This window comes from Mustela erminea, chromosome 6 (genome assembly GCF_009829155.1).
Source record: "Mustela erminea isolate mMusErm1 chromosome 6, mMusErm1.Pri, whole genome shotgun sequence".
Taxonomy (NCBI): domain Eukaryota; kingdom Metazoa; phylum Chordata; class Mammalia; order Carnivora; family Mustelidae; genus Mustela; species Mustela erminea.
In genome coordinates, this window is record NC_045619.1 from 49789694 (window position 1) to 49813740 (window position 24047).

The 24047-nt window shown below is 39.6% G+C and overlaps 1 protein-coding gene across 2 annotated transcripts in view; it reads left to right on the plus strand.

Moving 5' to 3' along the window:
• Positions 1-24047, plus strand: part of GRIP1 (glutamate receptor interacting protein 1) — a 678373-nt gene that overhangs the window by 139723 nt on the left and 514603 nt on the right. The gene's annotated exons all lie outside the window — the stretch shown is intronic.

Genomic DNA, 24047 nt, shown 5'->3' on the forward strand with positions numbered 1-24047 from the left:
GAGCAGCTTAGAGATGGGAAATGGCAGAAGCTACTGAGTCCAACCTCTCTCATTTACTGACGGGAGCATTGACAGTCAGATCAGTTCTGTGGCTTGCTCAAGATCACAAGGCTGTTAAATAGCAAGTTTGATTCTGGACCCAGGTCCCCTGAACACCAGGTCTGGCATTTGGTCATTCCTGCTGAATAAACATGGCGGTCGTGTGGTCTCCATAGTAAACAGTTTGATATTGCAATACATTCGTGATGCTGACCATCCCAAGGAGATTCCCCAGCTTAAGGGCCAAATTCCCCACAATGCTGCCCTTGCTTTTGAGGCCAGCTACAGACTTGGGGGTATCCAGGCCACTGGCACTTCTGTCTAACTGGCGACAAAGTCAGGGTATCTTCAATCACCTCAAATTCGATAATTCACTAGAACAGCCCACAGAAAACAGGAAGGCATTATGCCTACAGTTATATTTTTGTTATAAAGGATACAAATCAGAACTAGCCAAATGAAAATACATACAGGGCAAGGTCTGGAAGTGTCTTGGACTCAGAACTTTCATGTGCTTTCCCTTTGGAATCAGGACACCTTGCCCTCCAGACACATCAATGTGGTCAGGAAGCTCCTCAGAGCCTTAGAGTCCCAACCCTCTCATCACTTGGTTGGTCTTTCTAGCACCACTGGCCCCTCTCCTGCAGTGGGCCTGGGGCCCTCGGAGCCGCTTCATTAACATAAACTCTGATGTGGTCCGAGGACCTACTGTGAATAACAAAGACATTCCTGTCTCTCAATTCCGAATTTAGAAACTTGGCTGCAGGAACCTGGGAGAGAGACCAGACACATGCTTTATAATACAACAGACAGAAATACAAAAATAATTCGGCCTCTGAATCTTTCCACACTGTAACCGGCTCAGAGATAAGAAGGAAGCAGTAACTGAGGGGAGAAACATCCTGACTCTGAGGGGGATATCCACAATCAAAGCTGAAGTTCATCTCTTTGTTAGAGGGGCATAAAGTCATGGTAAATGAAAATGTGTTTAGCTCATCTCTTTCGTCTGGGCCTCCTCTGGAGAACAGGGCATTGTAGATGGATTTAAATTGCTCAGGATAAAGTTGATGTCACCTACTCCTTGGCTTGAGGGTGTTGGCAATTCCCCTTTCATTACCTCATAGGTGAAGGAAGTCTTTGCTAATGAAGTTCTTTCTGGTGTCTCCTGGGCAGAGAGTGAATCTCATAACAAATATTTGTTCAGTTGCTTACTGTGTTTCCTCTATCAACTTCCATGATCCCTGTAGGATTTTTCAAGTTTAAACAAGCGTTCAACTAGTGTTTAATATCTAGTTAGAACAAAAAGCTACATAAACCGGCGGCTTGTATTGAAAAAGAAGGAAAACATTATAAATTTTACTCACTGAAAGCTACTGAATTGTTTTCCCTGCTCTTCTTCTACACTGACAGTAAAACTTTATTGCAAATTATAAAAAGAAGAAGAAAAACATTAGATGGAGGGAAGAAACATTCCTTGGTGTAGGGGGAGCTTGGTAATTTGTCACTTGCTATTTTTACTATAAAAATGTATCGAAGGTTCACTCGGTGAACGGGGTTTTTTTTGTTTTGTTTTTGGTATCTGTCATGTGCAGGGCACTGTGTGAGGCACCGGTCCCCAAACATGACCAGAACCCTGTTGCCCCTTTCAAGTCTCCTGCCAGACGATTATGATACGGTGTACATTGAGTGAGTGGAATTCTTTCTTCTGTATCATGCAAGTAGAGAAGCGGAGAGCTGAAAGGCCTCCAGGGAGCAGACATGCAAAGGTCAGAGAAAGTTTCCTGGAGGAGGTAGTGCCTGAACTAAGTATGAAAGGATGAGTAAGTGCTCTGCCTGCCAGAGTGTGGCCGGTGCTAGGTGAACAAAGGCCTTGGAGGGGAGATGGAACTGCAGTGGAGACTCAGAAACAATGCTGTGAACTAGAGACTGAGCTGTGAGAAATGACCTGGAAAGGTGACAAGTGATCACATCGTATGCTGCAGTAAGTAGATCTTGGACATCTTTTAGTCCAAGGGCAAGAAAGTACCATTCCGATCAAGGTGCTGTTTCATGAGAAGGCAAGCTCAATGAGGACATACTCATTCACTTTGGGACAGGGAGTAAGGCTGCTGGGAGAAGTTTGGTGGGGTCAAGAATGGAGAAAGACTGTTGAATGAAATGGCTGTTGAAGGCAAGAAGGTCTGCAAAGGAATAAAGTGCCGTAAGGAGAAAAACAAGCCCGAGGAATATGATGGGAATCTGCTAAGATTTAGTACTGGGCTATTGTTGAATACAGTTGCTCAGTGACATGTATAGACCCCTGACACTATTCAAATACTTCCAGAATTAAGAAGGAAAGCGGAGTTCGCTTTGATGAATAAATATTGCCCCAATGATATATCCATCCATGGAAATGTGAGATTTGAGAGGTCAGAGATGTCACTTTCTTCATTTCATCTCATTATGATTTCCTCGGAGCCTATGACGGTGGCTGGTACATAGGAGGGCCCCAATTAATTTTTGTTGAATGCACCAAATATGCAGAAACTAAGATGTATACCCTGATGAAACTGTGTGGAGGAAGAAGTAAATAACAGATATTATGTGTTTAATATGATAAGTGAATTTTAAAATCAACAAAATGGCAAGCTGAGCTGAGCTCTCCTACGACTAGAGTTATGTTGGGGGAAAATGTCAGCAGTCATTTCCATATAACATAAGACAGAATTTATTTTTAGTTTAATTACACACAGTGATCTCATCTTTTATTGTAGATTTCTCTGGGGAATTAACATGTTGATGATCCCAAACCCTTGTGAAGCTCCTCTGGGAAGAGCTACTATCTCGGTCATGCCTTGATATTGGAAAAGCGCTACCCACCTCCGTTTTTATTGACTATTTAAGACAAAGGTTAGGTCAGTTCACCAAAAGCTTATTTGCTTTGGAAACTTATGTTCAGCCAACAAGTCCAGTGTCCAGAAGGAAAATTAGACTAAAGGCTAAAAGATCCCACACGTAGGGAAGATTATTAATAAAAATGAAAGTTGCTGCCTATAGGAATAATAATCACCCCTCGCTAGGCTCACTGCCCCTAAACCACACAGGTAATCTATGAGTCTTTCTCTCCGAGTTCAGCCCCTTGAGCTAACGTCTTGGGTGTTGTGTCTTTAGTATGTGTAATCTTTATTCTTCTGCTCAGTTGACTAAGATTCAGTTCAGTGTCCAGCTAAGGGACCTATTTGCTTAAGTCTCAGAACCTGGTATATAGGGGTCCTCAATAAGTACTTGTTTGAGTGACTCCTTCCCCCACTTTTTTTAAAGATTTTATTTATTTGTTTGACACAGAGAGAGAGATCACAAGTAGGCAGAGAGAGAGGGGGAAGCGGGCTCTCTGCTCAGCAGGCTCTCTGCTCAGCAGGGAGCCCGATGTGGGACTCAATCCCAGGACCCTGAGATCATGACCTGAGCAGAAGGCAGAGGTTTTAACCCACTGAGCCACCCAGGTACCCCCCTTTCTTTTAAGAGTGAGAGGGAGGGAGGGAGAGATGGGAGGTGGAGAGGGAGAGAGATAATGTTAAGCAGGCTCCATGCCCAGAGCAGAGCCTGATGTGGGGCTTGATCTCACAACCCTGAGATCATGACCTGAGATAAAATCAAGAGTCAGATGCTTAAAAGACCGAGCCATGCAAGTGGCTCTGAGTGAATCTCTTTAAAAGTTGAAGTATTTAAGCAGTTGCTGGATGATTTTGATGATTCATTTCTAGGGTGGGAATTAATTTTTAGAGTGGTAGAGTTTCTAATTTTGTCTCTTTCTCAAATGACTAGTGAAGTAAAAACAATTAAGATGGTTAGACTGATGGGGTGTATGTCTGCTGGTTTTGCTTTCGTTACTCCTGGATGGATAGAATCCTTGTGAGGCTCTCTTTGTAGTTGTAGATTTTAACTGAGATATATAATACTTCTCGTTCTTGGCTTCCACTACCTTTACCAGATTTGCCTGTGGCCAAGAGCCTTTATGTTTTCACTTAGTCTTGCTGGGTTGTGGTTGAGAAGAATAGCTTTTTGATGTTTTCAGACTGTAATATATGAAAGGAAATATTAAATGACCTTTCTTTATCTATAAAAATACATATATTTTCTTTTCCAGTAATCTTCATAGTCAATGGATTTAGTAATGTCTAGGTAGCAAACTATACAAATTCACTGTTTTATTTAGTTATAAGTAGCCTTCAGAATTTGGCACATAACCTATAGTTGATATTGGGGTCATGTAACAATTTAACAAAATATTAAGAAGAATCTGAAAATTCCATGATGATTTAGCGGATTTAAGGAAAAAATTTTGGGAGGCAGTGTTAGAAAACTCATGGAGCCTTCGTCACTGGTATTTTATCTAATATTCTCTGATTTCTCATTTCTGGGATTGAATTCTCCCCCTCATTCTTCTGTGCCCTTTTATTTAAAAAAGGATGTGCATAATGGTTATGCTCATTATTTTCGAAACCTGAGATAGTCTTCCTAAATTCAAAAAAGGAAATTATGACAATTATTTTTACTTACAGATTTAAATAGTTCTTTGAGATTTTAGCGTCTCTCCTAAAATATTAAAATCGATGACTACTCCCTATTACTCCCCTGGATTTCACTGTCAGTCTTCCTCTACAATAAGCCCTGGTTTTCATCATTCTACTCATTGCTTAATCACCTGCCAGAGTGATGTTCTTTGTTATCCTTCTGAAAATTTCAAGGACATCAGGAACCTCCTAATTGTGCAATATTCATTCTTTTTTCTTGATGGAATCGTTGACGTTGTTGGTCACCCCTCTGCAGTATTTCGACGTTCCCTTCGCCTCAAATCATCTCTGCGACATGATATACTGTTTAGCACTTGTACTGCTTCTTCTTTCTCTCTCTTTCTCGGTCCTTCAATTTAGCAGTATTTAAGGGTTCCTGATCCCTTGCCTTTTCCTTTGTTCCCCTTAAGAGACTTTAATTCTGTTCCCTCTACTTTCAATTCACTTGAAGGCAATGAATTCAGGAAACAACAGAACAGAATATAGCATAGAGGGGGTTGGGGAAGGAATGCATCGCATTTTAGGAATTCCTTTACCCTGTGCATGCTGGTGGTTGTGGTTTTTCCTAAGCTTCTGAGCTCTACCATTTGGCAGAGCTGGGAGAAGATTCCACCATCCACTAGAGCTGCTCTGAATTAGCCTAGATTCTTAGAGCCAGGATAGATCTGACACATCCATCTTCCCTTTGCTTTACATCTGGGATTAGACCTGCTCCCTGGCAGACAATGAGTAGGGCCAAGAGCTCTCTGAATTACCTATATGGTCAATACAGTATCTGGATAGAACTTCCCCTCCTTCTAGGTTGAAAACAGAGGGACCTCTAGGTCTATAGCCCATGACATAACTGTGCAGACTACAGGAAAGAAGCATCAAGCTGAAGGATTAGAGGAAGAGAGTACTTTTGAATATGACTTATTACAGGAAATGCCTACTATTTTGAATAACTTAGGTATTCTACGTTGGCTACAAAGAGGCAGAATTTCAATGAAAGAGCATAAAGCTCAGAGGAAATAATGCTTTGAGGCGAAAGAGAGCCTGGATGACATGAGCAAAAGATAACAAGGGAGAAAAAAACCCAAATGATATGGAAGAATTAAAATTTGCTTTGGAGTATTTAAGGAACAGAATTGACATAAGGGAAAATATAGCCAGTCACAAGTAGGATAACCTTACAATGGTCTTCTAGAACATGGAGAAAAAGTGCACTGAGATGAGAAAGGCAAATGAGCAGGTGACTGAAGGCAAGGACTGGGTTCAGAGGTCCACCCTACATTAGGATCTGGGAATACAAATGTGCATAAGACAGGTTTCCTGTCCTCAGTGTCCTCACAAGCAAGTCAGGTAAATAGATCTAGGGGAGGCTTCCTGAAAGATGTATGATTTGAGTTGTTCTTAGAATGGATAATACTTGAACAGGCAAGTGTGAAGGAGGAAAGGCATCTAGGAGAGTGGCAGCTTGGGTAAAGGTAGAGAGGTAGGAAAGCATAGGGTATTCATTTATTGTTAATCAATATCTTTCAAACATCTTGCATGTGTGAACCCCCACTTGTGGTGAGAGCAATGAACAAGACAAAAAAGGTCTGGTCATCTGTGGAGTTTATATTCAAGAGGGAGGAAATCAAACAATGTACAAAGAAACAAATATATCAATAAGATAATTTCATATAGTGATATAGTCTATGAAGGAACCAAATCAGATTGATAAGGTAGAGCTTAACTCGTGGTGGGAGATAGGGTGGCTATGGAAAGCATCTGCTCTCGAGTGGTAACATTTGAGCTGAGACAGGAATGCTGGGATCGAACCATCCATACAGAGAGTTGAAGAGCCTTCTAGAAGAAACACATAGCAAATGCAAAGGCACTGGAGCAAGGCTTGTTCAGGAAATGATGAATTTGATTAGAATTGTAGCTGGGTTGTTCTTATTTTCATACAAGGATTGGAAGAAGCATTTGGAAAGATTACTGGTCTTGAGAATTAGAATGAGTTTGATTCTGTTCTTAGATCTGCCAATAACTATCTTCAGAACTTTGGGCAACTTATTTAACCTGTCTTGATCTCAGTTCTCTACTCTGTGACATGAGGGGAATGGTCAGTAGCTATATGCTTACATTTGGGTAAACATACCATCTACCCCTGGAGATACACAGTGGTGTGTCAGGTCAACCCATAACCGCAGTATAGACACTTGGCAACTTTCTGGGCTATTAATTTCACTAAGAGTCAGGGGGAAATTATATATAAATAATATTATGCACTAAAACACAAAATTCCCTTGCATTTTTAAGATTAAAATATCAAATGTCAAGGATACTTCATGTTTTTGATAGGCCACTCTATTTCTGTCCTCATAATGAATTTCATTGGGAAAGTTTGAAAGCATTAATCTAGACACTGAACAATTCTGTTATCCACTGTCCTTTTAGAAGTTCTTCATCATTGGGTTATTTATTGTTAACCTCTTTTCCTCTATGACTGAATGAATAATCCAATGTAGATTGTTTCCTACGGCTTTTAAGGGAACTCCTTTCAACTCCGAGAAGGAACTTTAAAACCAAAGTATTTCTAAGAGTTCTGGAGGGCAATAAATACCAAGTTTGGAGAGAGGGAAAAGCATCACATAAATTATTTGTTGTAAATAGTTTTTACTTCACAACGATTTTACAGATGCTTCACTTCCCAACTGGGTCTCAGAAGACCCAGTCCTTATGATTGGAATTTACATTTTAAAATATCATGTATTCAAAAGCATATTTTCTTCTCTCATGGTTTGGGGTTCAACCAGTAGCTTCCAGAAGATCGATCGATCGTGTCAGGATATTTTTAATTCTAAGTAGCAGATAATCCTGCTTAAACTGGCATAAGCAATAAGCAGAGATATGATCACACATAACTGTCAGCCAGAAGTTGAGTAGTCCCCACTCCATCTTTCTAGGATCTCAGCTCTGCTCTCTTCCATGTGTCTCCTTTTTTCTCAAGCTGGCTTCCACCGCTGTCCCAAGATAATCACCAATTCTGGTAGTGGTTGTCCCTAATCGTGGTGAAAGAAAGGGCTTGTTTTCCAGACATTGACTGAAAATTCTTTCTTCCAGTATGATTGGTTAACCTAGGTCATGTGATCACCCCTGAGCCATCAATACCAAGGCTAATGAGATGAGCATATAGGCTGTCTGGACATTGCCTTGGATCTTGGGATCCCTTGAGATCCCTTGAGAACAATGGCTGCCCTGAGAGGGCAAAATCCTGACCTAAGTTGTGCTCCATTAGAGAAGAGGAAGGAGGAGGATAGATACTGGGTGACAACCATTCCTATAAGGTAGGAGTCTATAGAAATGACTAAAGATCTTTTAGTAAGAACTTCTATTTGTTCTTGACTGGTAGCAGCCAAGTTCTAAGGAGCTGGTTTCCTTCTTGTGAGCAGAAAAAGAACGGGACTGAAATGTTTCAGTTAGAAAATATTTACTGGGTTTGTACTGTGCTTTAAGAACTGAAATCCATAAGGTAGTCACATAACACTTAATAATAGTGACAGGAATGGCCAAGAGCACAGGGACATGTCTTACTGATCTTATTTGCCTTTAATCAGTATCTGCTCCAGGATAAGCTCTGTGAGAGTGGGAACTTTCCTACTGCTTTTCTCCCTGTGCTCTCCAACCCCTAACATGCTGCTTGACATACACTGAACATGCTGCACATATTTATTGAAATAATGTTTATCGGAGCCAAAATCATTAGTGATTTCTGAAAAGATAATGCAATAATAGAGCATGTACAACAGAAGTTCAGTCGCATGCTTGAAGGGGTGGAAGGTTCTGTAAGGTAAGAAGTCTGAGGAGGGAAATTAATTCTCCCCCCCTTGGAGGGTGTTAGCATGTAATGGAGGGCTTTGGATGCCAGAGAAGCTCTGAGACATTGACACAATGGAACAAGTTGGGTGATGTCTATGTGGAAGGAAGCTTTCTACTTGACAAGACTATTTAGCACAACACCTGACACATAGTTCATACTCAATAAATAAATAAATAACGAATGAAAGAATGGTGAGCCTTCTCATTAGATTTGGGAAAATATTATGATTAGATTAAATAGTTAAATGTTCATATAGTTAAATGTGCCTTCGTGCATTTATTTTTTTCTTTGCTTATAGTGGTGTGATTTGTAGTAATATTAGCTTTGTAATTTTAATGGAGCGCTGTATTTCTGACGGAAAACGGTAGCTCAGTGAAATGTGCTTTGACTCTTTGACTCGGTATTCCACATCAAACAAAAGTCTGATTATTTGGAGCACAGGTGCATAGATTTTCCACCCAACCAAATTGCCTTCTTAGGGTCTGACAGCAAATAACCTCAGGGCCTACCCCCCAAGAATGCAAACTGATGTCTGAAGTCGTGAAGGATAGTTTGCTGGCATATTTGGAAAAGTCTGGAAAGGCCATCTAATTCAGCTGTCCCATTTTGTAGATGGAAAACCTGAGCTTAGCCAAGCAGGGTGATGGCCTGCTATTTCAGGGCTGGGTCAGTGGTAGAGGTAGAAATCGAACTCGGGTTTCTCAGCCGAACTGCTCTAGTGTGGCCGAGAGAGGAACTAAGGGGTAATTGAGAGCAGCAGGCTTATTTTTGAGTGTTTGATTTTCTGCAGTAGCTGGCTTCGAGCTATGGGGGTCTTGCAAGTCCTGAATAGACCTTTCTTTTGCTAATGGACCATTTGGAATAGGATAAAAAAAAAAATAAAGTAACAGTCTCCTTAGGTGGTGGAGAACATTATTACATGTAAAAGACTGCAGTTATTATCAGAGGAACTGGTAACATTGACTGTAAAACACTGAGAAATTTCAACAAAAACTCCTCAGTGACTCCTTCTGAAGAACATTGCGAGGTAATGATTTTGCTAACATTGAGAAAGGAGCCATTCCTTCGAGAATGCTGTTTTCCTTCCCATGTATGAGGAGAATCTGTCAATTCGCACCTTCTCATTATTCTTATATTAACATGTCTAATAAACTTAGCCTATTAATTTATCATAATTCATACTTTCACGCTATTTCTCCTTATCATTCAGAAAATTTCTTGTAACAGATTTGACTGCAATGTGTATGGTGTTTAGGATAGATACCTTCCGGGTTTAGAAAGCCTGACATTCTGTATTTTCCACCGTCTGACTTCAGACAAATGAAAACAGACTGTGTGTTCATTCACTCTTCTGTATAATGTAAGAGGGGTATTGTACTATGCTTCTCATACCTGAGAATGTATTTTTGCTTCCTTTTGTCTTTTTTTTTTAAGATTTTATTTATTCATTTGAGAGGGAGGGAGAGAGAGAGAGACAGAGGGAGAGCAGGCCAGGAAACAAGAGCAGGGGGAGGGAGAAGCAGACTCCCTGCTGAGCAGGGAGCCGAGGGACTCCATCCCAGGACCCCGGGAACATGATCTGAGCCCAAGGCAGGCGCTTAACTGACTGAGCCACCCACCCGCCTCTCCTTTGGCTTTTTCAACAGACTTTTTATATTCTGGGTACCACTGCTGGCCTGACTCAAGAAAGGTTTGGGTCATTCGCTTGCTGCTTGGCCATCTGCGCTAATAAGCCCATCTCATTATTACTCCTGCATCCCGTTTCACTTGTAGGCACCAGTGTGTATGCAGAGATCTTTACTTAGCTATTAAAAAAAATGTCTCTGACTTAGATATTTAAAAATTCTTTTGGCATTGTTTCTTGAACTCATCTTTTAGTCCTGTGGGCTTATTTCCTTATTTCCTCTTCCTATGAATCTCATCTGCCCCGTTCTGCCCCAAATCTCAACTGCCCAAAATCTGTTAGAAAAGCAAGAGTCTCATCATTTTTTTAAAAGTACAATGTCACTAATAACATAATTATTTTCATATTTTGAATGAAAATATTTATCTTGTCGTATTAATTTTTATCTGGTTACTCTTATGAACTAAGCTTCTGTTTTGTGATACTGCCCAATGTTCTCTCAATTAGTTGGTCCCATACAAGATCACTGTTCAAATCAGCCCAATTCATTTCATAGCAAGTTTTGTGTGTGTATGTGTGTGTATTTTGCCCAGAGAAGAGAAAAGGAATTCAGAGAATGTGATCCACTTTGTCTGCTGATGGTGCAACTCTGGGTATGTTATCTCTACCTGCAACATGGGCTCAATTTATTTTTCAGAGATTTTCACTAGATTTTAAATGGAATTTGTTTAATGTATAGCGCATTCAGCAAAAATATGTTACGTGCCTGCTGTGTGTCAGGCTCTTTGCGTTGTGGTGACTGTGACATACCTGGGGTAGACTTAATTACATTAAGAACTAGCAATGTTTCTCCTTGTCTTCTACGTTCCTGGCATTGTGTTAAAGTATGTTAAATGTTTATCTCATTTAATTAACTTTCAAAAGCTCATGAGTTGCAGATACAATAATTATTCCCATTTTCTAGATAAGGAATTGAAACCTAGGGTCAGGGATCTGCCCAACATTTCTCAGCAAGTATCTGAGATTCCAGCCAGGTCTTTCTGAATCCAGACCTGAGCTTTTAACCTGTATGGACTCACAAAAACGCAAGGAGGGTTGAGGATTTGATAGAGGGAACAGTGATGGCCCTTACCTGATGATTTCTACTTTTTTTCCTGAAGTATCTTAAAAAGTAAGATCCGCTGAGTATTGAGTAGTGTGAGGAAGAGGATAGGGGTTTGTGGCGAGCTGGAGAGATTTGGCAGAACTCTCATTGAGTAGGAGGGTTAGGGGACGGTGGACACTGAGCTGGAATAGTAGGCATTCCCCAGGAGTCAGCTGATGCTGTGGCCCATGAATTAGTGGTACAATCAATGTGGCAAATAATGTACAGTGTTGCAAGACACATTTTTAAAAAGGGAGTCAAACAATCTAATAATTATTTGTATCAGTTAGGGTTCATTTCAGTTGCTAGTAATAGAAACCTGAAACTCTCTAGGCATTTAAGACACAGGTTCATTTTTCTTTCATGCAAAATAAATCTTAAGGTAGGTAGTCAAGGGCTTGTATGATATCTCTACAGTCATCAGTGGCTCAGCTGTTTCTTTTGCACCACTCTTCCCAGGCCAGGCTTTCTATCTCATCTTCACAAAATAACTGCTGGAGTTCCGGCCATCATGCCCATATTCGAGATGGGAGAAGGATGTCAGCTGAGTCAGATCCTTTGTAGCATTCTCCCAGAAGCCTGTCAATGACTTGTGCTCAAATCTTTAGATACTCTTAAATGCAGGGGAGTCTGAAAATTACAGTGTTTATTTATTTATTTTGTTGTTGTTGTTCATTTGTTTGTTTTAAGCCCAGGCACATAGCTGCCTATACAGTATGGGGACCTGCTTTTAAAGAAAATAAAATAAAACTGGATATTGAATAGACAGTGCAGTCTCTGCAACACCTTTCTATATCTGAAGCTTCTGTTGTACCCTTATATTTGGAAATCTAAGATGAAAATTAGACATCAGATGAGTACGTTGTGGAATTCTCTCCCAAGGTTAGAATGTAAATAACCACCATTGTTTTATACTTTAAGATGACTTAAGAACATGGAAATCATGATTTTAAAGAGGGGGAAGGCAAAAAAAAAAAAAAAAAAAAGGCACTTCCTCCTTTTTCCCCCCAGGGCAAGGCTTGCATCATGTAAATTGTTTTGGGTTGCTGGTGTGTTCTCGAGGCAGGAAGTTGGATATATTAAAAAAGTGTTTACTGCTGATTGTTCTGTGTATTTATTAATTGGTTTTCTTCATTCTTTCCCAAAGAGATTTCACAGTAGTTGGTTCTTCTTATAAACAGTTGGTTTCTAAATGAAATATAAATCAGCTACATCCTCTTTAAAAAGATAAAGTCGAAGGAACATTTTTGAAACAAACACGATTTGTTTCATATTAATAACTTTCTGTATTTCTGTTCTTGGAAGCAGCGAAGCTTTTTCCTAATTCTCTTTCTTTTCGGATGGTAAGCAAGTGGAGAAATTAGCTGGAGCTACTTGATGGTAACAAAGTGAAGAGATTCAAGATGGCCTGAAATTATAAGGATCTGGAGAAGAGGAAATTTCAGAGCTTAGCAAAAAATAATACCTTCAAATCTATAGAATTGATTTCTTTCAACATTTAAGTGTCTCCAGATCAAGCTTCCAGTTTCATTGGGTGGTTTTAAACAGATTCAGATTAATGATTTGTATTTTCAGTTCTGGTTCTTTGCTGGTTGATGTTTGCCTCAGTGTCTTGACCCTAGAGTACAAATGAGTGAGGGTACAAATGAGGTACCTGTAAGGTGGTCTACAGTGTGCTGGGCTGATTAGCTGGGGTCTGCAGCGCAGGGATGGGAGGGTATAGTGGGTGGGAAAGGTGAGTTCGGCTGGGAATTAGAAATAAAGAGCAGGGTGAAGGAATCATTCAGGAGGCTGGCTGGAAGGTAGCTCAGATGCCTTCAGGTGATCCAGATGGTTGTTTCTGTTATTATGTATTGATAAGTCAGTACTTAGGAGCCAGGAGCAATCTCCTTTCTCAGGACCTTGTGTGGAATTTGCATGGGGCTTTAAGTAGTTGACACATCCTGGGTTTATGAAGAAGAGTTTCCTTGGATATTTCATTTGTGTCCCAGGATGGCATATCAGGTCAGAGACTACCACAGCATTTTCTTTACTGTTATAAACAGTTGTCTGAGCTGAAAGGCTTCTGAGCACATCGATTATTTCCCTCTGGGTGGGAAGTGATGTCTCATGACGGGTAACAAAGGCTCACGTATCACCTGTCTTTAGTAACATCAGGGCCTCTCATTTCCTAGGAGTGCAACTTTAATTTCCTGTCATCTGGATACCTATATTCAGAGGGTGGGTTGTCCCATCCCAAGTGAAAGGGAGTGACAGGAGGCATTCTCTCCTCATGTTACAGTTTGCCAGAAAGGTACTCAGAAGTCCTTTTATGCCTTACTCCAAATGAGTGGATTTCACTGTGGCACTTTCATTATTTGGTGGTGAGATAGGGGTGCTGGGGAGGTAGAGACTTGTTACATTCAAAATCAGTGGGACTCTTAGCAGGCCAGCAGATAAGGTCTTCATGGTAAGGTGATAAGGTGTGAAGAGGAGTTGAATGGATCAGAATGTCCAGAAGTTAATGCTTAAATAAAGAAAAGAAGAGGAAGAAGTTGAATAGAGATCCTCCAAAGTTATGAAATTCTAAGGAAAGCATTTTGTGGTCTGGGCCCGATTAAGGCTCATCATGTCTACTAGCAAGTAAAATATGTATAAATTGCATAACTTCTTTTTTTTTTTCTGGAATTATGGACATATGACTAGGAATGGTAAGTGCTAGGGAGGTGATTCTGAACTAGACTCTAAAATGTCTTCCTAGTCCCTGTGTTTCTTCCATCATTTCCCTGATGATACTTTCCACTCTGGACAACTTTTCTTGGTACCTTTGAGAGTCACTGGGTAGTGCTGAGTGCTCATTTGAGCTTTGGGGACACAGATGTAATATGTGCTTTGTCATTGTGAGTGTGGCTTTTTGTTGTTGTTTGTTTAAAATACATTCAGCTGCTTGGGGGAGATAGAGAGAAGGCACATGTTTGGGCAAAATCAAGTGGTCACTGCTTTTGAGGAAGAAGGATAGAATGAGTGCAAAGGAATGGTTGCAGTAGTATCTGTGAGACATGAAGCTGAGTAAGCAGGAGGTTGAAGGTAGGACGGAGGGAAAAGTAAGGCTTGACATATTCCATGAGTATAGTTGGGAGAGAATGCTGCCCAACAATGCGGGGCAAGGGAGATTTTATTTATTTATTTTTTTTATTATTTTTTTAAAGATTTTATTTATTTATTTGACAGAGAGAGATCACAAGTAGGCAGAGAGGCAGGCAGAGAGAGAGGAAGGGAAGCAGGCTCCCTGCTGAGCAGAGAGCCCGATGCGGGACCCGATCCCAGGACCCTGAGATCATGATCTGAGCCGAAGGCAGCGGCTTAACCCACTGAGCCACCCAGGCGCCCAACAAGGGAGATTTTAATATTTAGTACAAGTTAGTCAAACTCTGACATTTTTCGTAGTTTGTTTTTTTTTCTTGCCTTATCCTAATTATTAATAACCTTTAAGGGTTTTATGATTCAAATTGATTTATAATTACCACAGTTAGATGAATCGACAACCTCTTCTTTCTATAAAAGTTCTTGATATACCTATAAAATATCATCTCCTTTGTATCTACATATTGATAGTTGTTAGCTTTTCTAGTATTTTTAGGTAATCTGCATTTCTTGATCAACTTATGTATTATATTCAGTATGCAGATAAATATTCCCACCTAGAAGTATTTTAACTTCACCAAGGTAAAAACTTACTTAAGGTAAAGTTTTTGTATGTAAGACCTAAAAGAGAATCTGTAATATCTTCAAAACCAAATTCTTGCTTTATTTCACTAGTGTCATTGAGGTGCCTCCCTTTCTATCATTAGGAAACAGACAACAGTCTATTATGTAAGCTAAAATAAAAGAATGATGTAATGATAAGTGTAAACAAGTTCCTGTGTAGTCTGGAAAAGAAAAAAGGAATTGCAGAGAAAAAATTTATAAGTTTTCTCCAGCACTGCCCAGAGGACAAATGTTCTGATTGTTAATGAGTCATCTTGCTCTGTATCCAAAAGTATCCCCAAGGTAGAGAAGGGTAGCTCATTGAACTACACCATTCGGATTCCCTAAGGAGTATCACAATCTTTGCTCTCTTGTGTTGTCACCAAGCCAGCTGTCAGCTGCTAAGTTTGCTTAGAATGTGAACATCCTCCCTCCTGCCACCCCAGTCCTCAGCCCCCAGGAAGGACACATTCCATACAGACATGGTCCTAGTTCTTGATGTCAAATCATCCACTTAAAGAATTAATAATTTAGATTTAAATAGGTTTCTTTTTCTTTAGATTATTGTGAATCCATTATATCTGTTATAGCCTTGGAGAACCAAATAAAACTATTTTTCTGAAACTGCAGAAAAGTCAGATGCTAAATTTCGGTGATGACAAAGGCGCTGCCCCCTCTGAGCCTGCAGCTTCTGGTCTTACCCATTTCTGAACCACCCATGATGGATATTCAATATCATGCGTTATTTTTTCATAAATGTTTTAAGGTTATTCCGAAAACCTTGAAGAAAATTTAAATTAGATTCTGTGACATTTGTTTTAATTTATTCATGTATTCTTACTTTTCATTTTACATTTTTATAAAACATCTTTACCTTGTAGCATTAATGACATTCTGGGAATTTGGAAGAGAAATTGCCAAATGAAGACTGATATTTGAATTGAGGCTTAACATTTTCTTTTAGTTTATCTTGGTGATAGCACTCTTTTATTGGGAAATATGCAACTCTTGCAAAATATGATAAAGAAAGGATCATTTTTCTGAACGTTTGAAAATGAATATCTGATCATTTTTCTGAATAAGAGAACTTATTCCTGTTGATGAGGTTTTTCTGAATAATTTAGAATTTAATTGTTGTTTGGAAACATATTAACCCTCTAAACCCCTGAACTTTGAGAGAAAGGGAAAGTACAGAATAAAAGGGAGTACATTTGGCAATATCACTGATTGATGTGATGGCTAATTTTATTTGACTGAGCCATGGGGTGCCCAGGTGTTTGACCAAGTATTATTCTGGATGTTTCTGTGAGGATGTTTTGGATGAGATTAATATTTAAATCGAAGTAAAGCAGGTTGCCTTTCCTGTTGTGGGTGGGCCTCAATCAAATAACTTGAAGACCTGAATAGAACAAAAAGGCTCCCTCCGAAAAGAAAGAGGGAGCCCTTTGCACTTAACTGCTCCCCCCCTTTTTTGAGAGAGAGTGTACTCATGGGCAGAGTTGAAGGGGTGAGACAGAAGGAAAGCAAGAGAGAGAATCTTAAGTAGGCACTGTGCCCTGCACAGAGCCAGACATGGGCTTAATCTGACAACCCTAAGATTATGATCTGAGCTGAAATCAAGAGTGCCACCCAGGCACTTTCCACTTGTCTGCCTTTGAAGTGGGACATCAACTTTTTCCTGCCTTGGACTCAAACAGAAACTTCAGCTATCAGGTCTTGAGCCTGCTGGCCTTTGGACTGGAACTATACCATCAGCTTTACTGGTTCTCAGGCTTTGGGACTTGGACTAGAACTATACCATTGGCTCTCCTGGGTTTCAGCTTTCCCAACCCACCCTGCAGATCTTGGGAATTGTCAGCTTCCATATTTGTGTGCGCTACTTCCTTATAATAAATATTTTTCTCTTGGGACTTCTGGGGGAGATGGCAGAGTAGGAGGATCCTGAGCTCACTTTGTCCCATAGATGCAACCTGATAACACCCACATCAGTGTAAATAGCCTAGAAAATGACCTGAAGACTGGCAGAACAGACTCCACAGCTAAATGTAGAGAAGAGGCCCTACTGAAGAGGGCGGGAAGGGCAGACATGTGGCTGGGAGCCAAATGAATCTGCAGGAGTAGCCTTGGGAGGGAAGGACCAGCTGGCATCCTCTAGCTGAAATCAATAAAACATGCAGTGATGGAAAGTCCAAAAAAAGAAAAAGAAAGAAAGAAAGAAAAGAAAATGGAGAGGGAGAGGAGGAGATCACACCCCAGGACATGGGACCCACGCAGGAAAGATGAATCCCTATAACATTTAGCTTTGAAAACCACTGGGGCCTAATCATCAGTGGGGCTTAACACCTGGAACTTTAAAAATCAGAGGGCTGGGCTCTGGGAGAACCCAGAAGGTGAGTCCCTGCCTTTGAAGAGATAGCACAACAAACAGTGGGATACAATATAGAAGCAGCAGTTTGAAAAACACCTGGGGTATACAGGAAGGAGATTTATACACTAATCTCAGAGCATGTGCTGGAGGGGCAGGGATCTTTGAGACACCTCTCCAAGAACAAAAGGGTTGGCAGGTACCACTTCCCTCCCCTGACCCCAGCCTAGATACATGGACACCTGTGGGAACCAGCTCAGCACTAAGACTCTACCCAATTCATTAACAGCAAGCCCTTCCCTCAAGCACTTCTGTGGATTTGCCCCCTCCCACCTGGCCAGCCTCAGCAAGAGTTTTCCCAGGTATGGCTACAAGTCCCCTCTCAAAGTGGACTGGCATGGACCTTGCTGGCACCCTGGCCCCACATTCTATGGACCTGCCTCCTCCAGAATGGCCTTGGCTAAAGCCCATCCAAAGCAGTGCCACCAGCCTGGCAGTGTGCAGCAGCCCCAACAAGGTCCAGTACCACTCCAAAGTGACTCCTGCTCTGGAGGGAGAGGAAGATGCTCATACAGACCAGTCCGGCTGCGGCTCCAGCAGTGGACTAAGGGCAGACATTGAGTCTGACTGCAGAGGCTGCCCACAGATGAAAGCTTTTCAGGAGACAACCCAGGGAAGGCACCCTGCAGTTCAGTGCTACTACATCCCTGACAAACACTTGTTCTGACTCAGCTCAAGCCCAAGGTTGGCCCTGAACTGACCCACTAACAACACAGGGACCAAACCCTGCCCACAGTAGGTAAAAAGAAGCATGGCAGATGACTGGACAGAAGGAAAACATGACTGTGGAACAGTAGTAGTTCATAGGCAACACACATAGGTGACACCCCTGAAGGTAAACAGGGGACATTGCACTGCAGGGCACTATAGGACTTCTTCTTCAGAAGGCCACTCCTTTTAAGAGCAGGAGATGTAGCTGACTTTCCTAACACATAGAAACAGACACAGAGAGTGAGACAAAATGAGGAGTCAGATGAATATGTCCCAAATGAAGGAATGGGATAAAATCACAGCAGGAGAGCTAAATGAAATGGAGATAAGTAATATGCCCTATAGAGAATTTTAAGTAATGATCAGAAAGATATTCACTGGACTTGAGAAAAGGATGACCTCAGTGAGACATCAATGAGGAGACAGAAAACATAAAAAAGAACCAATTAGAGATGAAGACCTCAATAACTGAAATTTAAAATACGCTAGATGGGAATAAATAGTAGACTAGAGGAAGCGGAAGAATAGATCAGTGATCTGGAAGACAGAATAGTGTAAAGCAATCAAACCGAACAGGAGAGAGAAGTAATAATAATAATAATAATAACGGGTGAAAATAAACTAAGGGAACTCAGCAACACTATCAAATGTAAGAACATTCATGTTATAAGGATGCTGCGAGAAGAGAAAGAAAAGGCAGAACATTTATTTGAAGAAATAATAGCTGAAAAGTTTTTGAAGCTCGATAGGAGACAGAAATCCATATCCAGAAGGCACAGAGAGCCCCCAGTAAAATCAACAAAAGCAGATCCATATCAAGACACATATAGGAATTAAAATACAAAAATGTAGTGATAAAGAGGATTTTAAAAGTCCCAAGAAGAAAACTGTTATATACAAGGAAACCTAATAATGCTATCAGCCTATTTTTCAGCAGAAACTTTGTAGGCTAGAAGAGAGTGGCATGACATATTCCAAGTGCTGAAAGAAAAAAAATCTATAGTGAGGGATATTCTATCCAGCTAAGGGTGTCATTCAGAATAGGAGAGATGAAGAGTTTCCTGACAAACAGAAGTTAAAGAAATACATGAGCACTACACCAACCCTATAAAAAAATCTTAAAGGGAACTTTTGAGGCAAAGGAAAGACCGTAAGTAGGAGTAAGGAAAGTAGGAAGCACAAAAGCAGTAAAATTAAGTTTATCTGTAAAAATCAGCCAGGGGGTTCACAAAATAAAAGGATGTAAAAATGATGGGGGAGAAGAGTAAGGAATGAGTTCAAACTTAAGTGACTGTAAACATAATATAGGCTGTCCTATGCACAAGTTGTATATGTAAGCCTAATGGTAGCCACAAATTAAATACCGGTAAAAGATATGCAAAAAATAAAGAGAAAGGAATAAAATGTATCACTAAAGAAAGCCAGGAAGTCATGATTTAAGAGAGCAGGTCAAGAAAGGAATAGAGAAGAACTACAAAAACAGCCACAAAACAAGTGACAAAATGGCAATAAGTACTTATCTATCAGTAATTACCTTGAATGTCAATGGGCTAAATGCTCCAATCAAAAGACATAGGGTGATGCAGTGGATAAAAAAGCAAGACCTGTGCTATCTACAGCTGTCTCATCTCAGACCTAAAGACACATGCAGATTGAAAATGAAGGGATGGGAAAGCATTTATCATGCAAATAGAAATGGGAAAAAAAAAAAAAGGCTGGGTGGCTATTGTTTTATTGGATGAAATAGACTTTGAAACAAAGATTGTAACAAGAGACAAGGAAAGACACTATACAATCATAAACGGACCAAGCCAGCAGGCAGATAAAAAAATTATAAATATTTAGGTACCCAAGATGGAAACACCCAAATATATAAAGTAGCCAATAACAAAGGAAGTACTTAATAGTAATACAATAATAGTAGGGGATGTTAACATTCTGCTTATATCAATGGGTAGATCAGAAAACAGAAACAGAAAATCAGAACAGAAAATCAATAAGGAAACAGTGACTTTGAATGACACATTGGACTAGATGGATCTAAGAGATATATTCAGAAAATTCCATCATAAAACAGCAGAATACACATTCCTTTCAAATGCACTTGCAACATTCTCTAGAATAGATCACATGTCAGGCCACAAAACAAGTCTCAACAAATTCAGAAAGTTTAAAGTTATACCATGCATCTTTTCTGACCACAATTCTGTGAAACCAGAAATCAACCAGTAGAAAAAATTTGGAAAGAGCACAAGTACATGGAAATTAAGTAACGTGCTACTAAACAATGAGTAGGTCAACCAAGAAATCAAAGAGGAAATAAAAAATACTGGGAGACAAATGAAAAATGAAAACACAACAGTCCACGATCTCTGGGATACAGTAAAAGCTGTTTTAGGATGGAAGTTTATAGTAATACAGGTGTACTTCAAGAAGCAAGAAAAATCTCAAGTAAACAACATATCCTTATACCTAAAGGAGCTAGAAAAAGAACAATCCTCCCCCTCCAACCAGTAGAAGGAAGGGAATGATGAAGATTAAAGCAGAAATAAATGAAACTGGGGCACCTGGGTGGCTTAATCGTTAAGTGTCTGCCTTTAGCTCAGGTCATGATCCCAGGTTCCTGGGCTCCCTGCTCAGTGGGAAGCCTGCTTCTTCCTCTCCCACTCCCCCTGCTTGTGTTCCCTCTCTTGCTGTGTCTCTCTCTGAGATACATATAAAGATAAATAAAATCTTAAAAAAAAAAAAAAAAAGAAAGAAAGAAACGAAGAAAACAGTAGAACAGATGAATGAAACCAGGAGCTGGTTCTTGAAAAGATCAACAAAATTGGTAGCTCTTTAGCCAGACTCATCCAAAAAAACAGAGAAAGAAAGAAAGAAAGAGGACTCAAATAGATAAAACCAGAAATGAAAGAAGACAGTAAACAACCAACACCAAAGAAATACAAAGGACTATGAGATTATTAGGAAAAATTACATGCCAACAGATTGGATAACCTGAAAGAAATGAATAAATTCTGGGAAACATATAACCTCCCAAAACTGAATTAGGAAGAAATAGAAAATTTGAACAGACCAGTTACCAGCAGTGAAATTGAATCAGTAATCAAAAAGCTTCCAACAGAGGTGCCTGGGTGGCTCAGTGGGTTAAGCCTCTGCCTTTGGGTCAGGTCATGATCTCAGGGTCCTGGGATCAAGCCCTGCATCGGGCTCTCTGCTTGGCAGGGAGCCTGCCTTCCCCTCCTCTCTCTGCCTGCCTCTCCGTCTACTTGTGATCTCTCTCTCCCTGTCAAATAAATAAATAAAAATCTTAAAAAACACACAAACAAACCAAACTCCCAACAACCAAAAGTCCAAGACCAGATGAATTCTATCAAACATTTAAAGAAGAATTAATGTATCTTCTTCTCAAACTATTCAAAAAAATAGAAGAGGAAAGAAAGCTTCCAATTCATTCTATGAGGCAAAAATTACCCCAGTATCAAAACCAGACACAGACACTTCAAAAAAGAGGACTATAGGCCATTATCTCTGATGAGCAGAGATGAAAAATCCTCAACAGAACTTTAGCAGAGCACATAGCAATACATTTAAAAAATCATTCACCTCGGTCAAGTAGGATTTATTCCTGAGATGCAAGGGTGATTCAATATTCAGAAATCAATTAACATGATACATCACATCAACAAGAGAAATTATAAAAACCAAATGATCATTTCATTAGATGTAGAAAAAGCATTTGACAAAATACAGCATTGATTCATGATAAAAACTCTCAACAAAGTAGAGAGAACATACCTCAATGTAATAAAGACCATATATGAAAAACCCACAGCTCACATCATAGTCAAGATTTTCCCTTAAGATCAGGAATAAGACAAGGATGTCTGCTCTCACCACTATTATTCAATAGAGTATTGAAAGTCCTAGCCACAGCAACAGATAAGAAAAAGAAAAAAAAAAGCATTCAGATTGGTAAGGAAGAAGTCAAACTTTCACTGTTTGCAGATGACATGATACTATACATGGAAAACTCTAAAGACTCCACCAAAAAACTACTAGAACTGATAAATGAATTCAGTAAGATTGCAGCATGCAAAATCAATATATAGAAACTCAGTACATTTCTATACACTAATGATAAAGTAGCAGTAAGAGAAATTAAGAAAATGATTCCATTTACAGTTGCATTCAAAATAGTAAAATACCCAATAATAAACAAACAGGGAAGTGAAGGACCCATATTTTGAGAACTAGGAAACATTAATGAAAGTAATTGAAGACACTACAATCAAATGGAAAGATATTCTATACTCATAGGTTGAAATAACAAATACTGTTAAAATGTCCATACTACCCAAAGCAATCTACAGATATAAAGCAATCCCTACAAAAATACAACAAAATTTTTCACAGAACTATAACAAAGAATTCTACAATTTGTTTGGAACCACAAAAGAGCCCAAATAGCCAAAATGATCATGAAAAAGAAGAAGAAAACTGAACTTTTCACACTCCCAGATATCAAGATATACTACAAAGCTGTAGTAATCAAAACAGTATGGTACCAACACAAAAACAGACACATAGATCAATTCAACAGAATAGAGAGCCCAGAAATAAACTCAAATGATTATATGGTCAATTAATCTCCAGCAAAGGAGGCAAGAATATGTAATGGGAAAAAGACAGTCTCTTTAATAAATGATGTTGAGGAAACTGGAAAGCTGCATGCAAAAGAATGAAATTGGACCACCTTATTACACCATACACAAGAATGAACTCAAAATGAATTAAAGACCTAAATGTGAGACCTGAATCCATAAAAATCCTAGAAGAGAGCTCGGGCTGTAATTTCTCTGACATTAGTCATAGCAACATCTTTCTAGAACATGTCTTCAGAGGCTTGGGAAAAATAAATTACTGGGACTACATCAAAATAAAAAACTTCCCCACAGCAAAGGAAACGACCAACAAACCTAGAAGACTTCCTGAATGGAAGATTTTTACAAATGACTTACCTGATAAAGGGTTAGTTTCCAAAATATATGAAGAACTTACGCAACTCAATAGGCAAAAACCAAATAATCCGATTACAAAATGGGCAGAATACATGAAGAGATATTTTTCCAAAGAAGACATGCAGATGGCCAACAGACACATGAAAAGATAGTCATTATCACTTTTCATCAGGAAATGCAAATCAAAATCACAATGGCTGACATCAACAACCCAAGAAACAAGTGCTGGTGAAGATGTGGAGGAAAAGGAATCCTGGTGCACTGCTGGTGGGAATGCAAACTGTTGCAGCTACTAGAGAAAACAGTATGGAGGTTCCTCAAAAAATTAAAAATGGAATTACCATGTGATTCAGTAATTCTACTACTGTGTGTTGACCCAAATTATGAAAATACTAGTTAAAAATGACACATGCACCTCTGTGTTTATTGTAGCATTATTTGTAATAGCCAAATTATGGAAGCAGCCCAAGTGCCCATCAATAGATGAATGGATAAAGAAGTGGTATATATTCGTAATGGAATAGTGTCCAGCCACAAAAAAGCATGGAATCTTGCCATTTGCAACAATGTGGATGGAACTAGTGGGTATATCGCAAAGTGAAGTAAGTCAGTCAGAGAAGAACAAATACCATATGAACTTCACTCATATGTGGAACTTAAGAAACAAAACAAATGAACAAAGAAAAAAGAGGGAGGGTGAATAGGTGAAGGGGATTAAGAGTAGCCTTATTATGAGGAACACTGAGTAATGCATAGAATTATAGACTCACTATATGGTACACCCAAAACTAATAAAGCATTGTATGTAATCTATACTGGCATTAAAATAAAAAAAATTTTTCTTCTCTGTATCTAGATGTTCTGTCTTCCTGTATGTCTATCTACTTACATCTTTTTCCACATCCTGTTGGTTCTTTGATTCTGTTTCTCTGGAGAACTGTGACTAATGCAGTTGGA